We start from the raw sequence: 27041 nt of genomic DNA, 5'->3' as shown, positions 1-27041 counted from the left end.
AGTGTTCCTCTTGCTCCACATACTCACCAGCATGAATTGTCACTTTTGTTATTGATCTTGGCTATTCTTACAGGTATAAGATGGAGTCTCAAAGTCATTTTGATTTGCATTTCCCCGATGGCTAAGGATGCTGAACATTTCTTTAAATGTTTCTTAGCCATTTGAGTTCCTCTATTGAGAATTCAATGTTTAGATCAGTACCCCATTTTAAATTGTATTATTTGGTTTCTTAATATCTATTTTCTTGAGTTCCTTATATATTTTGTGTATTAGTCCTTTATATCCAAATGTGGAGTTGGTAAAAATCGTTTCCCATTCTGTAGGCTTCCGTTGTGTCCAATTAAGGATGTTCTTTGTCTTACAGAAGGTTTTCATGAAGTCCCATCTGTTGATCTCAGTGCCTGCACTATTGGCGTTGTGTTCAGGTAGTTGTCTCCTGTGCCAATGCATTCAAGGCTATTCCCCACTTTCTCTTCTATTAGGTTCAGTGTATCTGGCTTTATGTTGAGGTATGTGATCCACTTGGACTTGAGTTTTGTGCAGGGTGATAGATTCTTCTACAGATGCTGACATCCTGTAACACCAGCATCATTTGTTGAAGATGCTTTCTTTTTTTCCAAGTATATATTTATGGCTTCTTAATAAAAAAAATCAGGTGTTCATAGGTGTGTGGATTTATATCTGAATCTTTGATTTTATTTCATTGATCAACCTGTCTGTTTTCATGCCAATATCATGTTGTTTTTCTTATTATAGCTATGTAGTACAGCTTGAAATTAGGGATGATGATATCTCTAGAAGTTCCTTTATTGTATAGGATTGTTTTGACTATACTGGGATTTTTCCTTTTTTCCATATGAAGTTAAGTATTATCTTTTCAAGATCTGTAAAGAGCTGTTGGGGATTTTTGGTGGGGATTTCATTGAATCTGTAGGTTGTTTTTGGTATGATAGCCATTTTTACTTGTAGTAAAAGGAGTTGTGGGCTGCATTCCCACCGCCCAGCTCCTGGATAGCTTTACACTCGAAATAATTACATGAAAACTGTATTCATTTAAACACTACCTGGCCCATTAGCTCTAGCCTCTTATTGGCTAACTCTCACATTTTGATTAACCCATTTCTAATAATCTGTTTGTTACAACATGACTGTGGCTTACAGGGAGAGATTCAACATATCTGACCTGGCAGCTGGCTCCATAGCAGCTCTACCTCTGTCTGCTTTCTCCCAGAATCCAGTTCTCTTTTTCCCGCCAATCTAAGTTTTGCCCTATCAGGCCAAGCAGTTTCTTTATTAATTAACCAATGAAAGCAACACATAGAAAGAAGAACCTCCAACACCATTTACCATGTTAATTCTACTGCTCTATGAGCATGGAAGATCTTTTCATCTTCTGATATCTTCATCTTTTTTTTCTTTGAGTACTTGAAGTTTTTATCATACAAGTCTTTCACTTGCTTGGTTAGTGTCTCCCCAAGATATTTTATATGATTTGTGGTTATTGTAAAGGCCATTTCCCTATTTTTCTTAGCCCATTTGTCATTTGTGTATAGGAGGGCTAATGATTATTTTGAGTTAATCTTGTATCCAGCCACATAGCTGAAGAAGTTTATCTGGTGTAGGAGTTCCCTAGTAGAATTTTTAAGGTCACTTATGTATACTATCATGTCATCTATAAATAAAGATACTTTGACTTCTTTTCCAATTTGTATCCCCTTAATCTTCTTCAGTGGTCTTATTGCTTCAGCTAGAACTTCAAGCACTATATTGAATAGATATGGAGAGTAGACAGCGTTGTCTTGTTCCTGATTTCAGCAGAATTGCTTTGAGCTTCTCTCCATTTAATTTGATGTTGGCTATAGGTTTGCTGTAAACTGTTTTTTTTTAATGTTTGGAAATGTTCCTTGCTTTTTTAATCTCTCTAAGATTTTTGTCATGAAGGGGCATTGAATTTTGTCAAAGGCTTTTTCAACATCTAATGAGATGATCATGTGAGTTTTTTCTTTCAGTTTGTTTATATGGTGGTTTATATAGATTGATTTTCATATGTTGAACCATCCCTGCATCTCTGGGATGAAGTCTACTTGATCATGTTCGATGATCTTTTTGATGTGTTCTTGGATTCCATTTGTGAGCATTTTATTGAGTTTTTTGCCTATATTAACGAGGGAAATTGGACTATAATTCTCTTTCTTTGTTGAATCTTTGTGTGGTTTAGGTGATTGTGGCCTCATAAAATATATTTGGCAATGTTTCTTCTGTTTCTATTTTGTGCAATAATTTGAGGAGTATTGGCATTAACTTCTTTGAAAGTCTGCTAGAATATTCTGCGCTGAAATCATCTTGATTCCTTGTTCTTTTCAGCTCTCATCTTGCCCATGCTATGAGTTTCTCCTCAGATAAAATAAAATGGCACCCAGCTAGGAAGGAGAGGCTTTCCTCCCAGTCCTTGAATAGGGCTTTTGTCTGGACTTGCCTCTCGGAATGATTGCCTGTGCTAACAATGGTAGTTTAATGGCAGTAAGGGTTTTCCTTTGCATTAAGCGAGGTTCTCTCACTTCAGAACAGGGTTGTCTGCTTTGTGGACTGGTCCATGTCAGAAGCCACCCCCTCACCCAGTGGTTGCCAAAGACATCATCTAAATGTCACCTACAGGAATTAGATGCCAGCTAACTGTTTACAGCAGGAAACCGGTCTTCAGAAAAGCTTCCATCCGATGCTTCTGCCTCCTTCTCAAAGTGTTAACCAAAAAAATCATCTTGGGGCTCTGGATGTGACTTGGTGGTAGCAGAGCAGCAGCAGGGGCGGGGCTGGATGCCCAGTGCCATTCTTCTCATTGTAGAGACCGCTACAGAAGTGACACCTCAAGTCTTGCCTGTGTCGCAGAAAAGAATCTCAGAAGTACGTATGAAGCAGAGTGGAAGTTTAGTAAGAACAAATTTTAAGAACAATTTTAGGTAGGGAAAGGGCACTACACAGCCACGGGTTGGCGTGGCCTTCCCAAGAGTTGCACTTCAGTATCTTAGTGTCTGAACAGTCATGATTTTGTTGGCTTCCTAAAGTTACATTGTCTGAGAATTTTGTAAAATTGTGTTTTTTCTTTTCTTTTCCTAGTAAATGAGATCAGAGGGTGGTTCTTGAGGCAGGGTGAATAGGATTACAGCTGATGACTAAAAACCCAGGACATGAGGTTGGAGAAGAGGCCAAAACTTGTTTTTATTGTAAACAAAGTTCATAATCTTGTTTGTGAGTCTCTGAAAATTATAGAAAGTTCATCGATGCTTAGGCTAGTTTAACATTCTTTTTTGAAATCTCTGGGTGAAAGGAATCTTGCTGCATCAGCAGCCTTTAGAGCAAGTGTTGTTAATTGTGATGTAATTCTATTTATTTATTTATTTATGTATTTATTTATGTGTATGTACACGTGTCTGAGTGCATGCATGTGTACTGTGTGTGTGCAGGACCTTTTAGAGGTCAGATGAGGAATGAGATTCCCTGAGTCTGGAGTTAGAGAAGGCTATGAGTTGTCATGTGGGTGCTGGGCACTGAATTCAGGCTATCTGAAGATAAATGCTCTTAACCACTGTGCCATGGCCCAGCCCCAGGGTCCTGGAATTCTTGACTCTCAGCTTGAGAGACTTCAACTAGACTCTGGGGTAAGGAATTCCTATCCTTCTCCTGTTCCCTTAACTTTTCTCTCTTTCTTTCCTGGCCCAGAACAACATTTGCCTAACATGCACTAAACCCTGGGTTCAATCACGGTATTTAAAATAAAATTTCACCCTAGGCATAAATTATTGTTCCATTTAGGGCAAACTCTTGGACTTAAAATTAAGTCCCTCGAACTGGATGCTGATGGCGCATGCCCTTGGGAGGCAGAGACAGACGGCTCTCTGTGAGTTTGAGGCCAGCCTGGTCCACAGAGTAAGTTCCAGGATAGTCAAGGCTACACAGAAACCCTATCTGAAAGAACCAAAAAAAAGTCCCTCATCTATATCCATTTACTTTAATTTTGAAGATTCTATTTTGTTCCCTAAACCTACTATTCTTAGATATTTTAAGGGCCACATCTGAGTGATTCTCTTTCCTTCTTCACAAGTTTTATCTTGAAAAGAATTCACAAATATAGAACCGTTAAAACAAAATCAAAGAGTAACACTGCTCTCCGTTTTCTTCTTGGGAAACACATCAAACCAATGCAAAAACAAAATCCACAAAATGAAGCTGCAGCTGAGGCAGACAAACAGAAGTTCAAAATCGACAGGAGGAATCCACGCTTATTCCTGGATAACCGCCTTTCAGATGTGACGCTCAGTGCTCACTCACATACTTAAAAACTAAATGAATCTTTTGATTGGCATTTGGAGTATTGGAATCTGAACCCAGGCTTTATTTTAAAGCCTGGTCCCATTTGTATTCACGGGCAAGCTTTGCTCTCTGGTTCCACCCCTGCCTTTTGACATTTAGATGTTACCCAAGGTAATAAGTGGCCCAGATTTGAGCTCTGCAGTGGAGGTGGCTTACCTCGTCCTGGTGCTGCTGGTACTGTTGGTACTGTTTCCCACGCACCCCTTTATTGCTTAATGGTATGGAGTAGTTAATTTAGTCTCACATTTGAAAACATCCAGAAAAAAAATTAGTTCGTTGCCAAAGCTTCTTGCAAGTGTTCCTGAAAGAGCAGGCCTCAGCTAATGCATCCATTTTCACAGCTGTTGAGTGCTTACTGGGACCAAGGGGTCTGCATTTGTGGCCCTCAGCCTTCCTGGAGGACGTGAACGAAAATCTCAGGGTCATTTCTGTGTCATCGTCTCCACTTTCAAGTTTTGTTTGGAAAGATGTCAAACCTCCAGAAAAATAGAAAGAGTAGAACGTTGGGCAGCTGTGTACCCTACTCACATCTTGATTTATTTATTGTTTGGCAACAGTTGCTTGTCTGTCTGTGCAATTGTTTAGGGTTTCCCTAACCCATTAGTGTTTTTTTTTTCTCTAAGACAGCTATATGGAAACACTAGAGAGGCTGAGGCAGATATGAGACTCCTTGTGTGTGTGTGTGTGTGTGTGTGTGTGTGTGTGTGAGAGAGAGAGAGAGAGAGAGAGAGAGAGAGAGAGAGAGAGAATGATGAATTTACCAGGCACCATGACATTTCTCATCTAAATATTACAGCTTGAACTTCCTAACCACAAGACCATTTTCACATGCAGGGAATTTTTACCAATACAAAAAGACTGTGTTCTACACTTCCATTTTGCCAATAGTTCCTATACCGAATGCTCACTTCCTGATGCAGACTGCAACCTAGGATCAATATTGCATTTAGTTGCCATGTCTCTTCAGCCTCCCTTAATCTGTTTCCTTACACTTAGTATTATCTTTCTGCCCCATCACCTACTAACTCAAGAGGGCACCGTGGATGAGAGGTGTGGTGAATGAATTTGGAAGCAGACAGCCATGGGATCATTGCTCCCCTCCTTTTTCCTTATGATGTCTAGAAATTTCCAGAAACTTGGTAAGACTGTTTTTTTTTCATCGTTAAAATGCCATCATTGGACTAAGCTTACAGCACTGGAGTAAAGATCAAATGAAGGAACTTGGAAAAGTTCACTGCACGTTCATATTTGAAATCTCTTTCTAGAGCGTTCCTTCTGCTATGCTATGAGATGGAGACAGACAAGTGAACAACACTGGGCTTGACCCCCATTTTTGTTCAGCTTACCACTGGGTTGAGTACACACACATAATGGTTATTTGTTTCAATTAAAATACTCTGGATGGGGCTGAAGAGATGGCTCAGTGGTTAAGAGTGCTTGTTTTTGCAGAGGACCTGGGTTCAATTCCCAGTACTCATATGGGAGGCCTCAAAACCAACTGCAACTCCAGTTCTAGGGGATCTACCACCCTCTTCCAGACTGCATAGACACTGCATGCACCACATGGTATATGAACATATGTGCAGGCAAAAACACCCATACATATAAAAACAGAGGTTAGAAAAAGAACCTTTATTCCAGGTGACACACTCCTTTAATCTCAGCACTTGGGAGACAGAGGCAGGAAGATCTTTGAGTTCGAGGCTAGCCAGGTCTATGGTGTGAGTTTCAGGACATCCAGGGCTACACAGAGAACCCAGTCTAGAACTCCTCACCCCTCAAAGTACTCTAGATAGAAAAGCAGACTGTCTATCTCCTTTATTTCAGTAGCCTTAATGCCTGCCGCCGCCCTTGAGCACACACTAATAAATGGTAACTGGATTCTTTTAGTACTGACTTCGAGGACTAGTCAACAACAGACACGTCTTAGAAATTCTCATTCTCATTGGTCCCCAAGCTGTATTCTGGAATGAAGTGACCTCTGGAATGGATCTCTTTTGAGGAACAGCCTGGCTGGCTGGGATCAAAAAGATATCCACCAGCGATTTCCAAAGAAACCATAAATCAAGGCCCATGTTTGACTCATTAGTCAACTGGCAAGTATTTTCTGAGGAGCGCCTGTGTCAAGGGGCAGGCGAAGAAGTGGAAGGCTTGAGGGGGAGGTGAGAAATGGGATGAGAGATTCATGGGAAGAGGGCCTTGGGTGAGTGGATGAAGAGTCTGATGGTGGTTGGGAAGGTGAACTCCTCTAGGGCTGACGGTTAGACTGGAGACGAGATGCCTGTCAGCTTGCTGGTGGAGTAAACGAAGCGGGTGCTGTTTGGATTATCATGAAATGATCTACTCAGAGGCTGGGGCATTAGAGGCTGGGGCATTAGAGGCTGGGGCATTAGAGGCTGGGGCATTAGAGGCTGGGGCAGCAGCTTAGTGGCTTGGGTTCAAGCCTGACCATCAACAAAACAGTGTGTAGTTCGGATGCTGGTTGAAAATGCTTGCCTTTTAGGGTTGAACATAGATCTAGAGTCTGCTAAACAAGAACTCTACCCCTGAGCTCAACTCTTTGACCTCTTCTCATTTGTTTTGACACGGGGGTTCACCAAATTGTCCAGACTGGCCTTGAAATCACTCTTCAGTCCAGACAGTCTTGAAATGGAGATCCTCTTGCCTCAACCTCTGGAGTAGCTGGGATTACAGGCCTCTGCTATCAGGCCCCACTGAGGAAAATCCCTTTCTCTTGATGTTTGTTTAGGAACACACAGATGAGATGGCTCATGTAAGGTGAAACAGGCTTAGTTAGGCCACATGGTGCAGAGGTGCAGACTGAACACCCTGGAGCTATGCACTGTGGCTTTCCAGTGTTTTACCTGGTTCTGTAACTTCTCTGAGGCCCAGCCTCTTCCCTCTGAACTGTAGAGGGCATCTACCTGAGAGGTTGGTGGGTTGCTTAAGTGAGGACCCACACACTGAATACTGGGTAGACAGTGCTAGCTCTGTGCTATTCCAAGTGTTCTAGTTTAATAGGATGCAAGCAGTAGCTTGGCAACATACTGTATTTCCCACGGAGAGCACTGAGTTCAACATCAGTTACCCAGAGACACGCAGGTCTAGACACCAGGCACTGGGCTCTCGGGCTCAGCTCCTCCGCCCATGCTCCTAGCTGCCTGAAAGCAGATGGTCGGGGAAGCAGACAAAGCCAGGCAGGAGAAGCAGCAACTTGCTCTTGAGCCAGCTGACAGCCCCCCTCTCCCCTCACAGCCTCACCCTAGGCCGGGAGCGCGTGCTGGGAAGAGGATTAAATCAATGGCAATTCACATCTCTCCAGAAACCGGCTCCCTGATCCGAACTAATAAGCAAATCATTAGTGAATTAGGACTGGGGAGGGCTCAGCGCAGCGTTCCTTAAACTCCAGCTGTACGACAGGCGTCAAAACCCCAACCACTTTCCTAGGCGACCTCGAAATGATTAAAACAACAATCAAACTACCCTTAACCCCAACTCAGCCAAGCCCCAGAACCTTGGTGACGACTACAGGTAATTTTGGACCTTCCTTCCTTCTACTGTAGCTTACCAGAGCCGGTGACCTGCACCCTTTCCTCCCTTACCGGGCTGCAGGCCCTGAGTGTTTTTGCAGCAGTGAGGACAACCAGAAGCCAAAATGCCCCCCCCCCGCCCCCAGCCCTGGGCACAAACTTGGCCCCCTTGCTTATTCCCTGGTGAAAGCCCATTATCTCTCATTTACATCTAAACTAGCTTTTCATACTATTTTAAAGGCCGCTCCTCCCCTTCTGTAATCTCCCTGTGCATGAATTAAAAGTTGATTCTTGAAACGCACAAATCTTGGGGGCAGTTTCTTTTTCCTTCTTATTTGCATACGCTGTTTTGGACTAACCCTTTTATTTCCTCCCAATTATGATTTCTGGTGTGTTTTCCAGAGCTTTACAACATGGCATCTGATTATACACAAAGCTTCAGAATAAAGCCCTGTTTTTCCCTTCATTAACGACACAAAGGATGGCTGTGTGATCCACACAGCACTCGGTGACTTAATACAGCTTACGCTCTAAATCGCACCCGGCTTGGGCAAAGCAGATTTGGGAGTGAATCAACGCATTTTCTTGCTGCCAGGAGCTCCCTTGCAGATTCCAGCAAATTCTTTCACCACACGGAATTAGCATTTGATTAAGCTCTACAGACACGCTCAAACTTTTACCACTGAGTCCTGGCAGGGCTGCAGTAATCTGCCTAGGGAGAGGAGAGAGGGAGAGGCATCTAGAACAGTCACCGCTACCTGGCCTGTCCCCAGCAGATTGAGGGAGAAGGTACTCGAAAGAGAGAGAACGCTGGGAAGGGTGGGGAGGTTGACGGTGAGGGACATTGGGTGCCTGTTTGAGTTGGGACCTTTCTTTCCTACACTTACCCTAGACAAGTTTTCTCACTTAGTGCTTTCCAACAGAGGAAATACTTTGATAGCTGTGATTCCTGGACTGCGGGAGGTGGGGAGGATATGACCTTCAACTAGAACCAGTCTAGCCTCAGGGAGTGGGAAGACTTTCTCTGTGTTCCTGCCTAGCCCCAAGGTTCTGCTTGCAGGGTTTGCTATCTCTCTCAGCCTTCTCCTCTTGAGGAGCTCCTAGGTTTGCTTCCAGGAGAGCTTCGAGCTAAACCTCCTAGCAGCCTAGGTAGAAAATCTCATCCGTTTCCATTATGCAAATACGAGAAGCGGAAGTTTATCAAACTGGGGCTTTGTACCTCGAAAGTGGGTGTGCCAGCATGGGGGGGCGCTATAAAGGCTTTATTGTCACAACTTTGGGGTGATTGCTTCCCTCGCAAATGCCGCAAATGCCGGGAGCACCATTGAATTATGCAGGTCTTCCAAACAGGTGGCAATAAAAACTTTACAGTCTCCCACACCAGCACATACTTTGTTTATGCCTCTTAGGTGTCTTATTTTGTTAGAGGTGTTTTTTTTTAAACCTCTTCTGTTACTATGGAAACGGAAATAGGTGGAGGTGGTACTGGGTACCTGTTTTGGTAGATGCAAATGAGTTATCATGGGGTACTCTGATGATTGAATAACTGAGGTTTGGGGAGGGTGGGAACTAACTAGTCCTGGAACAACCTGGCTATTTAAATTCTCTCTTCGGGGAAGATAAGAAGTGAGGAGGAACATGTCCATTTCACAGATGGTGAAACAGAGGGACAAAACACATCTTTCTTGCAGTCAGCAGCAAGCTTGCCACACGAGAAGAAAAGAGCTTAAGGGACCAAGTAACTGTGTCCGGTTTCCTAGGACTTGGAAGCCAAAATTTGTGGTGCCCTTTTGGTAACCTGAGGTCAGGCTGCAGTGACATCTGCTGGCAGAGACAGAAGTGGCCCTAGCAGGATTTTCTGTTGTGGGCAACTTCCAGGTCAGGAACTGGTGGGCCTGTCTGGTCCACAGCCTGAGTTCTTAGATGGCTTGGTTGGGAAAGAGTTGCACAAGACCCCTTTGCCCTGACTGAGAAAAGAAAACCAGGCTGGGGTGGTGAGCTGTGGTACTTGGGAGAACTTGGGGGGGGTCCAAGTCCCAGGAACCCTACCTGTTCTAGAAAATTCAAGTCACCAGTGGGTAGGAGGAAATATCCAAAGTAGATTTGTTGGTTCTTATTGCCAAAGAGTTCTCTCACTTAGGGGGTCCTGTCTCTTCTTTTGGAGAGGTTTTGACTTTTCATTTCCATGAAAATAAAAGGGTGAAAAGGCACCTCAGAGGGTGCAGAGGAATCAAAATGATGCTCATTGACATTGTCCGCCACCGCAGAGAAAAGGAGCCCCTGTAGGGAGAACATGTCACTTGGGGACACTCATGTAGACATGCCATCCTCACCAGAATGAAGAAGTTGGCGGGAGAGCTCATTGATATTAAGGGAGACCTTAGTTGATAAGGTCGCTGTGAACTTGAAAAATACCCAGTCCTACCCAGAGTCTTGGCTTTCCCATTTAAGGGAGTGTGACTATAGCAGTGGCCTAGTGCTGTCCCTTGGAGACATCTATAGAATATAACATACAGAATACAGTCATCAACATCTATAGAATATAACACTCAACAAAGCTGCCAGGTATCCCTGTTTCCTGGAATGTCTTACCTCAGTGACATCCTTGCCTGCGTTGGGTAAGTTGGCGGGACTAGGAAGCTCTCTCTGTTCAACCACGTTAGTCTTCTATGGTAATGATTCTCCCATGGATCTGCAGACCTAGGCTGGCTCAGCAGCAATTTGTTACCCTGTAAGTGACAAGCTAACACAGAAATCAAGAATATACATTTTATAACTTCTATATGTCAGAGCCATTCTACGTCTATGGAATCCAAAGGCCATTAAAATTTGGGCTTAAAAATGTAATCTCCCCTCACATAGTTCATCTTTGTTATATTTTACCAGAGATTTGTCTGTAAGAGATGGGGAAAGCAAACAAACAAAAAAGAAAGAAGTCTTTTGGCACCAATCATTTGAGAACTGCTGTCCTGTGGGGCCCATGACTGGCTTCCTATAGCATCCCTGTCTCTGGGACATCACTTCCGCAGCAAGGCACAGCTAGTTACTTTCTCACCAAATTAGGTTATGGATGACTGTCTCCATCAGAAAGGCCTTTCCGTGCTGCCGACTGAGCTGGCCATGGTTTATGGAGGATATTCATCCAGCTTGTTGGTACTGACTACACTCTCTCAGCCTCAATGGACCACACCTGCCTCCCGGGGCTCGCGGGAAGGGTAGAGGGTGGGCAGGGGGTTTCTGAGGTCTGTTTCCATCCATCTTCCCATGCTTCGAAAGCTGGTGGAGAAAAGAAAAAGGCCCTCTCCCAGCTCCCTTTTTTTCTTCCCTAAGTGAACCTGAGAGAATGGGAGAAGCTATTGAACAGGCAAAAGAGTTTCCATAATCTAGTTCATCAGGCTGCCGAACCCTGGGCCCACCATCCACAGAGCTGATTGTCTTGTTTTTCCCATCTGTGTATCTCAGGGGACTGCTCCCCTCCCCTTCTCCACTAGACCCATTCCTATGGGCCTCCTTGCCCAGGTGCCTAGCACCGGTGGTACATTCTTTGTGCTGAACCTGCAAGAATTGTTTGGCTGGAGGTCAAATGGATTGTGACCTGGAGCCAGTCGTCTCTCTGGGCCTCACTCCTCTTAGCTGCTCATTGTGTTTGATATACCTCGCCATACAAGATAAGTTGTTTGAAAGCCTGGTTATGATCAAAGTGAGGAAGGACCCCCAAGCATGCTTAGGAATTGAGAGATCTGATTCTGTTTTCTAATTTTTGTGGTTCTGGGAAATTAAACGTACAGCTTCCATGATCTCGTCTGTAATCTGGGGATTAGGAAAATCTCCTTCATATGCTTGTCCTAGATTAGAAGAGATGACGTTGGGGAGAGGCACGAGTTCGCAGCATTCACCTTTCCCTCCTACCCCAGAGGCTAGTCACTTAAACTTTTTCCTCCCCTGTCTTTGTGGATTTGACCTTCTCTGAGTAAGGTCCATTTGCCATGCTTTCCTGCTCCGCTTCCACCCAGTGACTCTGTTTAGTAGGCTGACCCAAGGGGCTTTTGTTTAGGCAAATGGGTACCTTCTTCTGCACATGGGTGGGAAGTGGATGACTGCACATGGGTGGGCAGGCGTAGTCCACTACCCTGTTATGTGACCCAGGCTGGCAGCATTCCTTCCATGGAGCATGGCCGGGTATTTCAGCAAAGGCCGTCAAGGAGAGTACAGCCCCGAGCATTTGAGTCATTCAGTCTTTGCCTTTCTTTGACTTGACCTCACTCCCAAGGTTACCTGGAGCCGCTGTATTTTTCGAGTATGCAGATCATCTCTTTCCCTGTATGTTGCTAATTTTATAAATCATATTTGTGTATATTTTTCCTCTATTTCTCTCTTTTAGGTTGTTCCCACCCTCCCCCTCTCCTAGTAGAACATCCTCAGCCTTTTACCTTAGTCAGCCCGTTTTGTGTGATTCAAGCATTAAAATATAACCAAATAAATACAATCCAGAGGAGGAGCAGCAATAAATCAAGCCATTATATTAATTATTGTCGTGATTGGAGTTCTCCAGAGCTGAAAGGCAATCGGGACGATGCATATTTTAACACCTATTTAATGTCAAACTCGGGGCTTTTAAAGCGGCTCTGCATTTTATTTGAGCTTTCCTTCAAAAAAGTTCTCCAGGCCGCTGATAATTCTAGAAAAACCTAATTGCGATCTACTGAGCAGCTGCTAGACACTAAGCTCACAGAGGGAGGTCAGCCGGGGTTTCCCACGGTGTGCTAGAATGCGCTAAAGGGTGGTGGCAAACGCTCAGAGCTTCCTCCCTTTTATTCTTATTTGTTTCTCCCGTTGCTGTGAGAAGACGCCCGAGTAAAGCAATGGAGGGAAGGGAGGGCTCACTTTGTCTCCACTGTGAGGGTTCAAGTCCATCATGGTGGAAAGTCATGGTAGTGGGCTCTCACACAATGAGACTGCTTCCCGTGCACCGGGAAGCAGAGTGTGCCAATGCTGGCATGCAGCTTACTTCTCTGTTTTGGGCACTCTAAGACCCTACCTATGTTCAGGAAATGCTCTTTCCCCTCTACTTAAACCGTTCTGGAAACATGCTCACAGACACACCCATAGGTGTGTTGCCATGGCGATTTTAAATCCAGTCAAGTTGACAGAGAAGATTAACCAACACAGTTCCCGACCTCATGCCCCAGCATGCATTGCAGCTGTGTCCTCTTTCAATAAAGCTTGGATGTTTACGGCCATACTCAGGATGTTCCAGGTACTAGGGCTGCAAGACAAATGACTTTCAAACTTAGCAGCCTGAAAGCATTTATTAAATCTTCACAGACACTGCTCGCTGGCAATGGAGACAGACCCCAACAAAAATGGCTTTTCTCTGCTTTAGGGTGCCTGGAGGATCACCAGGAAGGCTCAGAGTCTGAGGGCCCTTAGAAAGCCTGGCCATGCATAGCATCTGGTAGCTGCGTCTGATTGCCAGCTGAGCTCTTAGCCGTCCTCTCACGTAGTCCAGGGGTCCTCCAGAAATGGTGACTGGGTTCCAAGGATGAGTGACGAGAGTCGGGTTATACAGTGCCAGTTTCTTTTTATTTTATTTTACTTGTTTGAAACAGGACTCCCTATAGTCCAGATTGGCCTAGAACTTGAAATCCTCCTGCATGAGACTCTCAAGAGCTGTGATTGCCTGTGTCCAGGCCAGCTATGTAGTATCTTTCCCACGGAACATTCTTGGTAGGAGTGGTCACGGGACATGGACTTCATCTTTGTCTTACTTAATTTGGATGTTTGTATATGTGTGAGTGCATGCACACAGGCAAATACCATGAGGTGAACATGGATGACTTTATCTTCTTCCAGTATATGGGTCCTGGGGATTGAACTCAGGCTGTCAGGTTTGGCTGCAAATATCTATGCACTGAGCCCTCTCATTGGTCCATGCCTTTCCCCTTTTGATGGGAAGCAGAAGGTGCTAAAGACCACACAAGCCCTGCCCACGGGCACTGTTGGAAAAGACAGCTATCCGTCCTCAGCCTGTGCACTGACTTCCCATTCTCCCTCCAGTCCAGAGTGGGGAATGCTGGTCTTTTCTCTTGAAGGAGTGGAGACTCAACAGTCACCCCGATAATACTCTACAGGGGGAGAGTGGGCTTTGAACAAAAACAAACCCTACGATGTTCAGCTTCTATTTTTCTATGGAGCTTGTTCCCTGACCAACACTTTCCCTTGCCTAGACATATGGTTCTTAGGATTTTCCTCAGAATATTTTGTTGTGACAGACAGCTTGGGCCAGGAGAGCAAGGGAAAACCAGCTCCCACAATTTCCTAGACCCCTTCCAATCCATAGAAGCACAAAATGAGCTGCAAATACGAGTCACGAAAGTAATTCAAAGTTTTCTGCTAGTCATCTTAACAATAACAAGAAGTGGGTGACAGTAATTATTAATATAGAGAGATATAAAGACTCAAATTCTTTTTCACTATTTTATCGTACCTGGTCTGTGAAATTTGACATGTATTTTGCATTTGCAGCATCCCCCAGTGGGACTAGCCTCATTCCCAGTACTCAATAGCTGCTTGTGGCTGTAGTGGGTGGCACAGGACAATGCATGCACCCAACATTGCCATCATCACAGAAACGAGTATTAGAAACCTGGTATGGTGGTCAACTGTCTGTAACCCTAGCATTTGGGAAGATGAGGCAGGAGGACTGCCACAAATTTGAGGCCAGTTTTGATAGCACAGTGAACTCCAGGGTAGCTTGGTTATTGTATGAGACTCTGCCTCAAAAAACCTAAGGTTGGGGGGGGGCGGTGTTGGAGCATGGGCTAGAGAAATGGCTTAGTGTTAGGTAAAGGAACCCGCTGTCAATCTTGACAACTTGAGTCTAATCTTGGAAGCCAGTATCTGCTTTGATATGTTAAATCAGCCATTTGTCCCAGGTTTGAAACCTAACATCCCAGCCTTTTTGTTGATAAGAAAGAAATGATGTGGGGTGCTGCATGTCTCTATGACTACCTCCTGTTGACTCTGGGCATCATTGTTGTTGGAGGGCAAGGAAGCTGGAATGCCGGCCAAGTCTGGGAAGAGCAGGCCATTTCACTGTCCTGGTTCAGCAGGACCATCTGGGACTAGGGAGGTGCAGGCCGCTTTGATATGTTAAACAGGCACCTCAGTTGCTTCTCCCAGGTTTGAAACCTAACAATTATGTAAAAGAAAATTTAAAAAGTTTTATTTGAAAAAAGTTTCAAACTTACAGAGCTGTTGGAGAGTGGTCATAGGACAAAGGATACCAACCATGCAGAGTCACACTTTGGTCACTTCTGAGACAGTTTTTAATCTGTAGCCTGGACTGCTCCAGAACTCACCATGCAGGCCAGACTTTAAATTCATGGTGATCCTCCTGTCTCAACCTTTTGAATGTTAGGATTACAGATATGATCGTCTTCGGGTTCATAGTCACATATTTTTAACATTTTCTATTTCATTTCATTTGTGCGTCCCCCCCCCCGCCACGTAAATACATAGTCAACCTTCTGTATCCATGGATTTAAGCAGTTGTAGATTAATGTAGTATGGAGCCCTGGGTATATATTTGAGTTGGTAAAGTACTTACCTGGCATGCACAAGGCCCTGGGTTCCATCCCCAGCTTGGTAGGGAGGTGCACATATGTAACCCTAATACTCAGGAAGTGGGGATATAAGGATCAGAAGGTCAAGGTCATCCTTGGTTACTTAATGAGTTCAAGGCCATTTTGGGCTACACAAGACTCTATCTCCAATCATAATTACAGCAGCAGCAGCAACAACAAAACTAGAAAAGCCAAACACAACAAGACTCCAAAATGTAGTGAGGCCTAGGATGGTTGAGCAGGAAGCCTAAGCTGTAAAACTACATAACAACTGTTTACATAGCATTTATATTGCCTTAGATATTGCAAGTGGTCTGGAAATGATTTAACGTGAAGAAGATGTGGGTTAGCTACATGAAAATGCTATACCATTTTATTTAAAGGATGGGGCTTCTGAAGACTCCAGATAAAACTTTTTCAATTAGCTTTCAGTTAGCTGTCCTGCTGTATTTAAGTATGCAAAGTTCAATTTGCAGTCATCATTTTAGGGATAGCTCTGATATATGGCATGCAAATGCATCTAGAATTATTTATCACATCTTTGAGGTATAGAAAATAAATGTGGATCAGAGCTGACCACTACAATTTTTCTAGTTTTGTGCTTTTTAAAAAAATAATTTATTTATTTTTATTCCATACATTGATATTTTGCCTGCATGCATGTCTGTGTGAGGGTGTTGGATCCCGTGGAAATGGAGTTATAGACTGTTGTGAGCTGTCATGTGGTGCTGGGAATCGAGCCCAGGTCCTCTGGAGAGCAGCCAGTATTCTTAACCACTGAGCCATCTCTTCACAAGCCCTTGGATTTTCTTTTTAAAGAACAGATTAATGAATTAATCTGGTGTGTGTATGTGTGTATGCATGTGTGTGTGTGTGTGTGTGTGTGTGTGAGCGCGCGTGCGTGCATGTGTGTGTGCATGCTCAGGAGCAGAATCCTGGGATCAATCCTCCGCAGATCACAAAGGATGACTGCATAAAATCTTTCCCTATATTGTTCAAGGGTATGTTCCTGTTCTTAGTAACTTGGATGGCTTTTAAACAAAAAGAAATTCACTTTCCCCCACTCCTCTGGTACCTGAAAAGTCAGGGTCAATATACTAGCATATTCAGCAGTGAGGGCCTTCTTCCTGATTCACAGAGTGCTGTTCGCTGTATTCGCACATGTGCTGCGGGGTTCTTTTGGTCCTTTATAAGTCAGAATGCTAGAAGACTTGGTGTCTGGTGAGAACCCACTTCTGGTTCACAGATAGCACTTTCCTACTTTGTCCTTGCATGGGTAGAAGTGACACGCCTTTGGGGGCCTCTTTTATAAGAATACTAATCCCATTAACAGACTCCTGAAGGCTCTATTCTCAAGCCCTCAGCTCCTCCCAAAGCCCCTGGCTGCTAATACCATTGCATTGAGAGGTAGAATTTCAACATGAATTTGCAGTGCGGGGAACACAGACATTTAGACTAAAGAAGTTGTGTGCCTCATGACCCTCCATTAGGAGCTGAATACTGGGGTATCCATCTCCTAAGACTAGGAGATGGTGAAGCTATCAGCTTCAGCAAATTTACCAATACAGGACTTCATTTGGATTTAATATTGTCAATTGCCCCTTTCTCCCTGTGTGGCATAAGATAACTGTCAAGATCACATGTCTCTTCCATTTCCTGTGTGGAACATCACCAGGCCGATTAGTTTAAAGGGAAGATTGTTTATGAATTGAGTTTTCCCTCCCTCCCTGTCCAGTGTGTTTGTTTTGAGTCTGAAGTTTTAACGCATTGGGTTGTCCTAAATGCAGACCACTGCCGTTTCTAGAAAAGTACGTGTGAGACAAGATTCTTCACCAGAGCCCTGAGCTGTCTTTTTCCAGTTTGGGGCAAAGCCTCAAACCCTAGTTCTAAGAAATGAACCCTCAGGAGTTCAGCCCTTCTAAACCAGGGACACCGTTTTGCAAGCAGATTGCAAGGCAGCCTTCTGCTGGAGGGATCAGGTCACAGTCCTGCTGTGGTTTCTCTGCCCCAGAGGGCCTGCATAGGGTCTTGCTGGTCACTTATCTTTCTTTGCCTCCCTGAGGATTTTCATGTATGCAGCAGGTCCACCAGGAAGGCACGTAGCGGCTGACTGGAGCGGGCTGCAAAACTCGTGTTCCCACTCTGTGATTTAAGACAGGCCTTCGTCACAAGTTCGCTTAACCTCCCTGACAGGCTTAGATTGCAAGAGCAGGCAAGAGTTTCCCTGAACGCCCATGAGATCCAGACCAGTTGTCTCGTTTGTTCAATTACAGCGATAGACAGATTACAATGGAGGGAAACCGTAAATTAAGCGTGACAGTCATTAATAAGCCCAGCTTGGTGGCAGCGACTGTGTCGGAAGATCGTAGATCCGATGGCTGTAACATACTGGGAATCCGACCGCCCCCATTGGCTCTTTAGTGGGCCTTGAACTTGCTGGAAAAGACCCTGCCTACACACAGGGCCCTGTAGCCATGGCAACAGGCTCTCGCTCAGCAAAAACACATAAAGATGATTCATTTTGTTTTCCTTTCCTTTCTTTCCACCCTAATTTTCATGTGGGTTGGAATCTATTTTTAATTTTTTTTCCTTGGAGGAGAGGCTATTTTTGATTTTGTTACCTCCTTCCTGGGGATCTGTCAGGTCTCCGTGTGAGTGACCCAGGGAGGTGGGCCCCACTGAGCCAGCAACCGCAGAACTTCTCTAGGTTTTTCTCGGGTGGGGGAGGGTGGGTAAGATGAGATCTAAAGGGACAATGGTACAGGACTGGTCTTGGTAGTCAAGCAGGGACCTTAAATCTTGTAAATACCCTCAAACTCTTCTCCCCAAACTGGGGTTTCCCTTTCAGCTCTCCACGGAGAGAAGGGCCCCTATTATATTGTCTCCAGCGCCTCCTTAGAATCCTGACTTCAGTACATTGGCTCTTCTTCCAGCATGATAAAGTGTGTGTGTGTGCACATGCTCATGTGTGTTGTACATGTAGAGGTCACAGGCATCTGTACATGTGGAGGTCAAAGTCTCTTCCTTTCCACCTTGTTTTTTTGAAGTAGGTCTTCCACTGAAGCCAGAGCGCACAGTTTCTGTCCTACCGGCTGGCCAGTGAGCCCCTAAGAGGTCTGCCTGTCTCTGCCACCCTAGCTCTGGGGTTACAGATATGCTGCGCCCAGCTTTTGAAATGGACGTTGAGGATCCAAACTCAGGTCTTCATGCTTGTATGACGAGCACTTCATCCAATGAGTCACCTTCCCAGCCCAAGAATGCATTGTCTCTTTTGCGCTCTGAGGCAGTTAGGTGTGACAGAGCCAACTGTCCTGTCTACAGCAGGCCCCACGCTGGTCAGGTTTGTCGTCCAGCTAAGCAAGCAAGGACAGAAGTAGTACATGCACTGCCACATCCGGGTCTAGTGCCGAAAGCTTCTTTGCTGACCCTTTCCTCTGTGTCCTTGTTCACAGCCGCCAGAAGCGTGAAGAGGACCTGTGCAATGCTTCTCAACCTTCCTAATGCTGCGACCCTTGAATACAGTTTCCTCACCTTGTGACGACTTCCTAATCATAAAGCTATTTTCATTACTACTTCATAACTGTCATTTTGCTACTGTTAGGAATCGTAATACCAATACTTTTGGAGATAGAGATTTGCCAAAGGGATTGTGACCCACAGGTTGAGAATCGCTGTGTTGTATGGGGAACCATTATATAACTATGGAGCAGGCCACCAGAGCATCCAATCCCATCCCAAGTAAATGTGCATGTGAACACACCTCGTTCTTTATTTCCACTAACTTCCTAATGAGATTTCCCATTTCCTCCAATTATGAGCATAGACTAGAAAGCATGGCTGCCTTTGCAGTCTGAGCCCGAGTCTCCAGTCGAATTCCTTGGTCTATCATCTCATATTACCGTGGTTGCATCGACCACCAAATATCATTTTCACTTATCACTTCTTCAAAATTGCAGCAGTTATTAGGCCTGCCACTTTATCTTATTAATTACTGTGTTAATAAAGAAACATATATATTACAGTATCACAGGGCTGTTTTTATATTTTAATAACTGCATTTCGATATAATTGGGTTTCTTTGTAATTGTACTCTGTTTGTGCATTTACAAACCTTCATCTGAGATGCAGGCCATGGGTGCCATGGTTTGAATATCATTTGTCCCCTCTAAAACTCATGTTAAGATTAGATTTCCATTGTGGAAGTGTTAGGAGGTAGGGCCTGTCCAAGGGGATTAGGTTAAACGAACCGATGTCTTTATCACAAGAGTGGTTGTTGTAATCACCTTGTGCTCTGCTCCACCCTTTCGGCTTCCCTTCTATCTGGACCGTTCATCAGACATCATTATGCCCTTGGCCTTCTCAGACTTCAAGCCAAGACAAAGCACTTTCTTCTATAAAGCACTTAGTCTCAGGTATTCCGTTACAGCAGCAGCACGTAGATTAGGGCAAGAGGCCTCACTAGATGGTCAGAGGGGCTCACGACACTCGGGGGTAGAAATCCTGGAAGCTTGTCCCAAGATTGCCACATGGTACTGCTATATGCTCCTAAATCTGATGCTAAAATTCCAATCTTGTCGCTCTGAGCTTAGCCAGTGTCTGTCTGTAGGTTAGCCTTCGGGTGGCAAGAAACCATCTTCTCCAGGCCACATGTTTAAAGTGCTAAATCATTCTGTGCTAATAGAAATACGTGAGGCTGTTCAACAGTCACCAATCACAGGTGCCCACTGAGCACTTGAAATCACCCAATGGGGCCAAAGAACTGAATTGTGGATACTATTTTGTCTTAATTCATTGAATTGGCCACCTATTGGTGGCTCCTACGCAGGGCAGTATAGTTTTCTGCCATTGTTTCTGCCACATGGGTGTGCCAAGTAGAAGGGATGAACAGACTGAGGTGGCGCGCACAGGGTCTGCAAAAGGCCGCACCGGCTCTTCTGTGTATATATTACGGCTTCCAGTTTTTTTGTGTGTCAAAAAATGGCCGGGTGGTGGTGGTACATGTCTTTAATCCCAGCCCTGGGGAGGCAGAGGCAGTTGGATCTCTGTGAGTTCGAGGCCAGCCTGGTCTACAAGAGCGAGTTCCAGAGAAATCCTGTCTCGAAAAACTAAACTAAACTTAAAAAAAGTGTTGTCTCTGTTTCTTGTGCCTTCTAGGGTTTATTTTTCCTTCTCTGTATTTGTTTTTATCTATTCCCAATGTGTTAGATTTTGTTTTATCTTATTTTTATTTCATTATTACGAAAAAAAAACAGCACTGGCAAACTGGAAGTGGTGGCATATGCTCTTTGGAGGAAGAGGTAGGAGAATCAGAAATTCCAGGTCAACTTTGGATATATAGGGAGTTTAAGGCCAGGTAACAATATTAAGATCCTGTCCCAAAAACCAAAACCAAAGCAGCATAGAGACAACAGCAAACTAGTCTGGTCTGGGCTCAAGAATCTGCTCATCTTAGCTTGGTGGTGGTGGCAAACACCTTTAATCCCAGTACTTGAGAGGCAGCGGCAGGTGATTTCTGAGTTTGGGGCCAGCCTAGTTTATAGAGTGAGTTCCAGAATAGTCAGGACTACATGGAGAAACCCTATCTTGAAAAAAATGATAATGACATCTTGAAAATTGCAGACAAATGGATGGATCTAGAAAACATCATATTGAGTGAAGTAATCCAGACCTAGAAAGGCAAATATTATATGTATGCACTCATAAGTGGCTTTTAGACAGAAAGCAAAGAAAACCAACCTACAATCCACAATCCCAGAGAACCTAGACAACAATGAGGACCCTAAGAGAGACATACATGGATCTAATCTACATGGGAAGTAGAAAAAGACAATATCTCCTGAGTAAATTGGGAGCATGGGGACCATGGGAGAGGGTTGAAGGGGAGGGGAGGGGAAGGGAGAGGAGCAGAGAAAAATGTAGAGCTCAATAAAATCAATTTAAAAAGATCTGCCTGTCTACCTTGGTTCCAGGTATTGTTGCTACTACCATGTGATCTCTCAATGTACTGTCATAATTCTGTGTCAGCTAATCATTTGCTGTGGGCTGTTCCTGTATGTTATAGTTGTTTTAACAACATGCCTTCCCCAATTCTCACAACTCAAAACATCTTCAGACATTGTCAAATGTCCTCTGGGAAACAAAATGTCTGCTGAGCCTCCATTTGAGAACGACCGACTTAGACACACAGCAAAATCTCATTTTGTTTTGTTTTCTAGCAGGGTATGAATGTGTTACTTTAGAAAACATAAACTGTCATCAATTGGAATCTGAGCTTATTTTTTTTATACATTTGGCTTCAAAAGTATCAAACAGCAGGGAGCATGGTGGCGCACGCCTTTAATCTCAGCACTCGGGAGGCAGAGGCAGGCAGATCTCTGTGAGTTCGAGGCCAGCCTAATCTATAAGAGCTAAATCCAGGACAGGCTCCAAAACCACAGAGAAACCTTGTCTTGAAAAACAAAACAAAACAAACAAACCAAAAAGTATCAAACAACAGCAGCATATCAGGAGATTGGAGAGCTAATTTTATTTTATTATTATTATTATTATTATTATTTTATTTTTTGCCTTTCAAAAAGAAGTAGTCTTGTCTGTGGCTGGGCATTCCGGGGATGGTCTTCTTGTCTGTCGCGCTGCTATAACACAGGACCACAGATTGGAGAGCTATAAAGAAGCAACTCACTGGCTCATGGATCTGGAGTCTGGGCAGCTTCAGAGCATGGCGGCTGGGGAGTCTCTGCACTGTCGTCATGTGATGGAAGGGCAAGTGAGCATGCCCAGAGAGGAAACTGGGCCAAACTCACCCTTCCCTAACAAACTCAGTCTCCAGTTAGCTAACCCAGCCCCAAGAAATGGCATTAATCCATTCATGAGGCTGAAGCCCTTATGAACTAATCATGTCTTACTTGTTTCATCTTTTGTCTTTTATTTAAATTTTGAGAGCATCTCATGTTTCCCAGGCTAGTCTCTATGTAGTCGAGAATAACCTTGAACTTGTGATTTTACTATCTCTGCTTTCTAAGTCTTCACCAGCCAGCCCAATTCTCTTTGATATGGGAATCCAGGGCCTTATGCATTCAAAGCAGGCACTAGGTCAGCTAGGCCACATTACTGATCCCAGTTTTGCTGTTTGATAGTGTTCCAGTGGTTGCCTCCTTTGCTGGCTAGTGTCCCTCCTCTAGGCCCAGCTTCCATTTCCTTTCTTCTCCTCCTTGCTTCTATTTTCTAATCATCCTTTCATTTGGCCTCTATTTTCTTCCTTTTGCCTTCTAGATTTTTCCCTGCTCTCCTGCTGTTCTTCCTGCCCTCATCTTTATTCCCCCACTGTCCCTTTCCTCTGCCCTCTTGCCTTCACAGCCCCCAGTCCCTTGTCCCCACGCCTCCTCTTCAGCACCTGTCGACATGCAGAGTTTTGTTTTTCCAGTCTTTTCTGCTTTCATTTTTCACCTCTGCTTTTTCTGCCATCTGTCTGAGCTTCCTTCTCTTCTCTTTTTATCTCCAGTCTGGATGTGTGGAGCTGGTCAGGCTTGGCCTCTGGCCTCACCGCAATTCCCTCTCAGAGCCTCAGCTCCGCCCCCTCCAGCCCTTCCCTTGTGAATCAGCAGCTATGAGCATGACTGAGTGTGGCTTGGTAGTGAAGATTTTCTAAGAGCAGAGAAGAAATTAACAGGTGAAACTTAGTTGGCCCCATGCCCAGAGTCATGTGAAGCCACTAATCAGGACAGGAGCAGGAATTTGTCAGGGTTTCCTTTAAATGAAGAATTTAGAGTGTTGCCATCGTAGTTATGGAGGGTAGGGAACAATCCGTGTCGGTGGGACAGCCACACATGGCTTGGCATTTGTCCTGTGGAGAAGTCAAACATGTCAGAGACTGACATTCTCATATGGAGGTGACATTAAACAAACAAGGTTGTGGGAAACTCTTTAAATCACCTGCTATATTGTGAGCAGTCAATCAATAGCCGTGACAAGCAGGGGCCATACACTCTCTGTGACCATTGGGCTCGGCCTCTTACAGGAGCATGTTTGACAGGATCACTGCTGCTAATTTGGGGCACTACGTCTGTCTCCCTACCTTGGTTTTTCTTCACTATTGGTGAAGTTTAAAAAAATGACCTTTTAAAAGACCCAGACTGAAGACTATTTCTACCCGGGGCTGATTACTTGGAAATATTGGATTGTGGACTAATATTTCTACTTTCAGCTGCCTGTTTGGGCTGGTGTCAGAGTATTAAGTATTAAGTTGCATGAGTTCTATTCTACTCTATTCAAATCCTTATTTATGAGAGCAATGCAGGCTGGAGAAGTCCATGGGAGGTTGGCCCACAAAGGAGATCAGGAGCCGTTGTGAATGCCCCACCCAAGGTACAAGGTTGATTCCTCCCAAGGCAGGAAAGAGAACTTAAACCCCAGTGTTCCTGGAAGACAGGGTAGAGATTGGGGGCCTTGATTCATGCTAAGTTCTGGGCCATTGATCTTAGAAAATAATCCTTGAGGCTGAAGGTAAGCTTAGCTGTAGAACGCTCACCATTGTAAAAAAGGCTCTCCCTCCATCCCCTGCACCAGTCATAAAACCCAATGTCTCTTTCAGCCAGATTTGTGTTGGGAGAAAGGGGTCGGGTATCTGCTTGAGAATTCCATCTGATCAAGAATGGGCAGTAATGTGGGGGAGAGAAAGTGCCATGCACCAAAAGTGGTGGGAATAGCAGCTGGCACCAAACAATCCTTCTCTAGTGTCCCAGAATCCCACAGGAGCTATTCTCCAGCTCGGAGCCAGGCACCTTGTATAGCACATCATTGCTGTCATGAAAATTGAACAATGGAGCTGACTACTGAGGAGCCAAAGTAGCCTAAAAAGGGTCTGGGCAGCGATGTCACATAACAGAGATGAGAAGTTAAGAACCAGCAGGAAGATGCAGTTTAATGAATACCCTGGGAACATGGCAGTGAGGCATATATTTTGGGAGGTAGGTGGTAGTCTCACAAAGTGTTGCCGGGTCAGAAGAGCCTCAGGTGACATCTCTCCACCACTGAGTTTCCTCTCTGATAAACCTACCTGGGGACCTCTTGTCTTTGCAATAACTCCATCAAAGGATTAACAATTTCTGAACACTTGCTTCAACCTACATTAGTTTGAAAGATGGAAGCCAGGTCTTTCATCTCTGTCCATAGCTCTTCGAGCTTCGAGGGTTAGGAAGCATAAGTTAGCTTAGTCCATATGTGCAGCTGTAACGAAACACCTGAGATGAGAGATTCACTAGCAGGAGTAATTTATTGTTCACAGTTCTCGAAGCCAGGAAGGTTAGGATCAAGGTACTGACACTAGGCATCTGGCAAGGACCTAAGAGCAGAAGACAGTCTACTCACTCCCTCAAGCCCTTTCATAAGGTCCAGAATCCTGTCTCTGGAGGTACTACCCTATGGCTTAATAATCTCCTAAAGGTTTTGCCTCTGAAAAAAGTCAGTATATGAGGACTGTAGACATGCTCAGTATGTAAAGCGGCTTGCTGCCAAGCCTGGTGACTGGAGTTCAATCCCAGAAACCACACGGTGGAATGAGAACACCAACTCTAAAAGTTGTCCTTTCATCTCCACATGTGTGTCTGTGTCATGGCATTCATGCAATCACCCACCCCCCCAAAAAAAATCCCTTTAGAACTCTTAGGACATGAGTTAGAAAGTGAGTATTTGTATTTTAGGAAACAAAAAAATAGAAGACTCAAAGAACAAAGTCATCATCACCACAACTCACTTATAGTTTGATGAATCCCATCTCTTAATACTGCTGCACTGGAATCAGATCTGGTGACACATGCCTGTAATCTTAGTGACTGGGGAGGCTAGGGTGAGAGTAAGACAGTGTTGAGGCCTACATAGTGAATCCAGGTCTAACATGAGCAATATAATGAACCCCTGTCTCAACATAAACATAAAATTGGATGAGGCTTTACTTTTGAAGTAGAGTGCTTACATGAGGCCCTGGGTTCTAGCCTCAGTCATGTAAAACACAAAACAAAAAGAGAGTAAAACCTAACCATTGCCCATAAGGTTTCAATGCATGAATTTGGGGTAGTCCATTTGGATCGTATTGGCATTATATTCACATTTCAGATGCCAATGCTTCGCATATCTTGGAAAACATGCTCACATTCTCTATGGGTCCTATTCTTTTCAGCATAAATGGCAGTGCCATCAGCTGACCCTTCTGTCCTGTGGCCTAGTGAACCTTCAGGTCTCTACTGTCCTCTTGAATGCATTTAAGTTTCTCAGCACCCTAGTCAATATTCAAGGTTCTTGTTTCAACCAGCTAGTGCTGCATGACAATGGACCAATAATATTCCAGGAGAATGCAGAAGTGTGCTTCCTGGGGCCAGCTTATCCAGGGTTGGCTTGACTGAACAGTTCTGGCGGTTTTGAGTCAGATCTCCTAGTCCCCAGGGCAGCTGCCCTAGGCTGGACTCAGCGGGGACCATGCAGACTATACTAGTCTTTTCTCTTCCTCTCAGGACCAGAGGGTTAGTGTGCTTGCTAGTCAGGTTTTTTTTTTTTTTCATCATGATGACAAATTCCTAAGAGAATTAAATTAAAGGAGGCCAAGTTTCTTTGGGCTCATGGTTTCACAGGGCTCAGCCCACAGTCAGTTGGCTCCATTGTTTCTGGAGTGTGATGAGGCACATCAAAGTAGAGGGTGTGACAGGAAAGAATTTCACACCTCATGGTGACCAGGAAACAGAGAGAGAGATGGAGTGGAGCCTGAGACAAATTACCCTTTAAAGGTTTCTCTTTGACTGACCTACTGTCAGGAAGTGAGCATCACATACAGAAGTTTCTATAACCTTTCAAAGGGCCATGGAATTTTGAATCCATCTGTGGGTTAATCCACTGGGGAAGGCAGACCTCTCATGATCCAGTCCCCTCTCAGTGATTGATTCACCAGCTGGGAAACAAACCTTCCACTTGAAGTTTTTGTGCGGGACTGTAGGAAGAGTTTTTCTGTCCTTTCAGTTAGCTCTGTCCCATCAGCCGGCTCCCCAAATAAGCACACAGAGACTTAACTATAACTGCTCTGCCGATAGCTTAAGCTTACTATTAACTAGTTCTTTCAGTTTAAATTAACCCATATTTTTCTACACTCTATCACATGACGGTACCTTTTTTTTCAAAACAGCACGTTTATCTTGCTTCTCTCTGAGTCTCCTTGCATCTCTGCCCTCCTTCTTTTCTATACTCTCTTTTTGTCTGCAAGTCCTGCCTAACCTCTACCTGTCCAGCTATGGGCCAGTCAGCTCTTTATTAACCAATGAAAGCAATACATATTCACAGTGTACAAAAAGATTTTTCCACAGCAAGGGACACTTCATACGCAGGCCATCACAGCCAACTTCGCAACTTCTCATCAGGCTGACAGATGCAGAAGAAAACCAGTTTAATTGCAGAAGTGTTTCGCTTTTCTATCATGTGAAGATTGCTAAAGTAAGTCATTTCATCTATGGCCAACATGGGGAGAGGAGAGGGACTC

Source organism: Myodes glareolus, chromosome X, assembly GCF_982192425.1.
Source record: "Myodes glareolus chromosome X, mMyoGla1.1, whole genome shotgun sequence".
In the NCBI taxonomy this organism is placed as follows: domain Eukaryota; kingdom Metazoa; phylum Chordata; class Mammalia; order Rodentia; family Cricetidae; genus Myodes; species Myodes glareolus.
Note: the sequence above shows the minus strand (reverse complement) of the source record.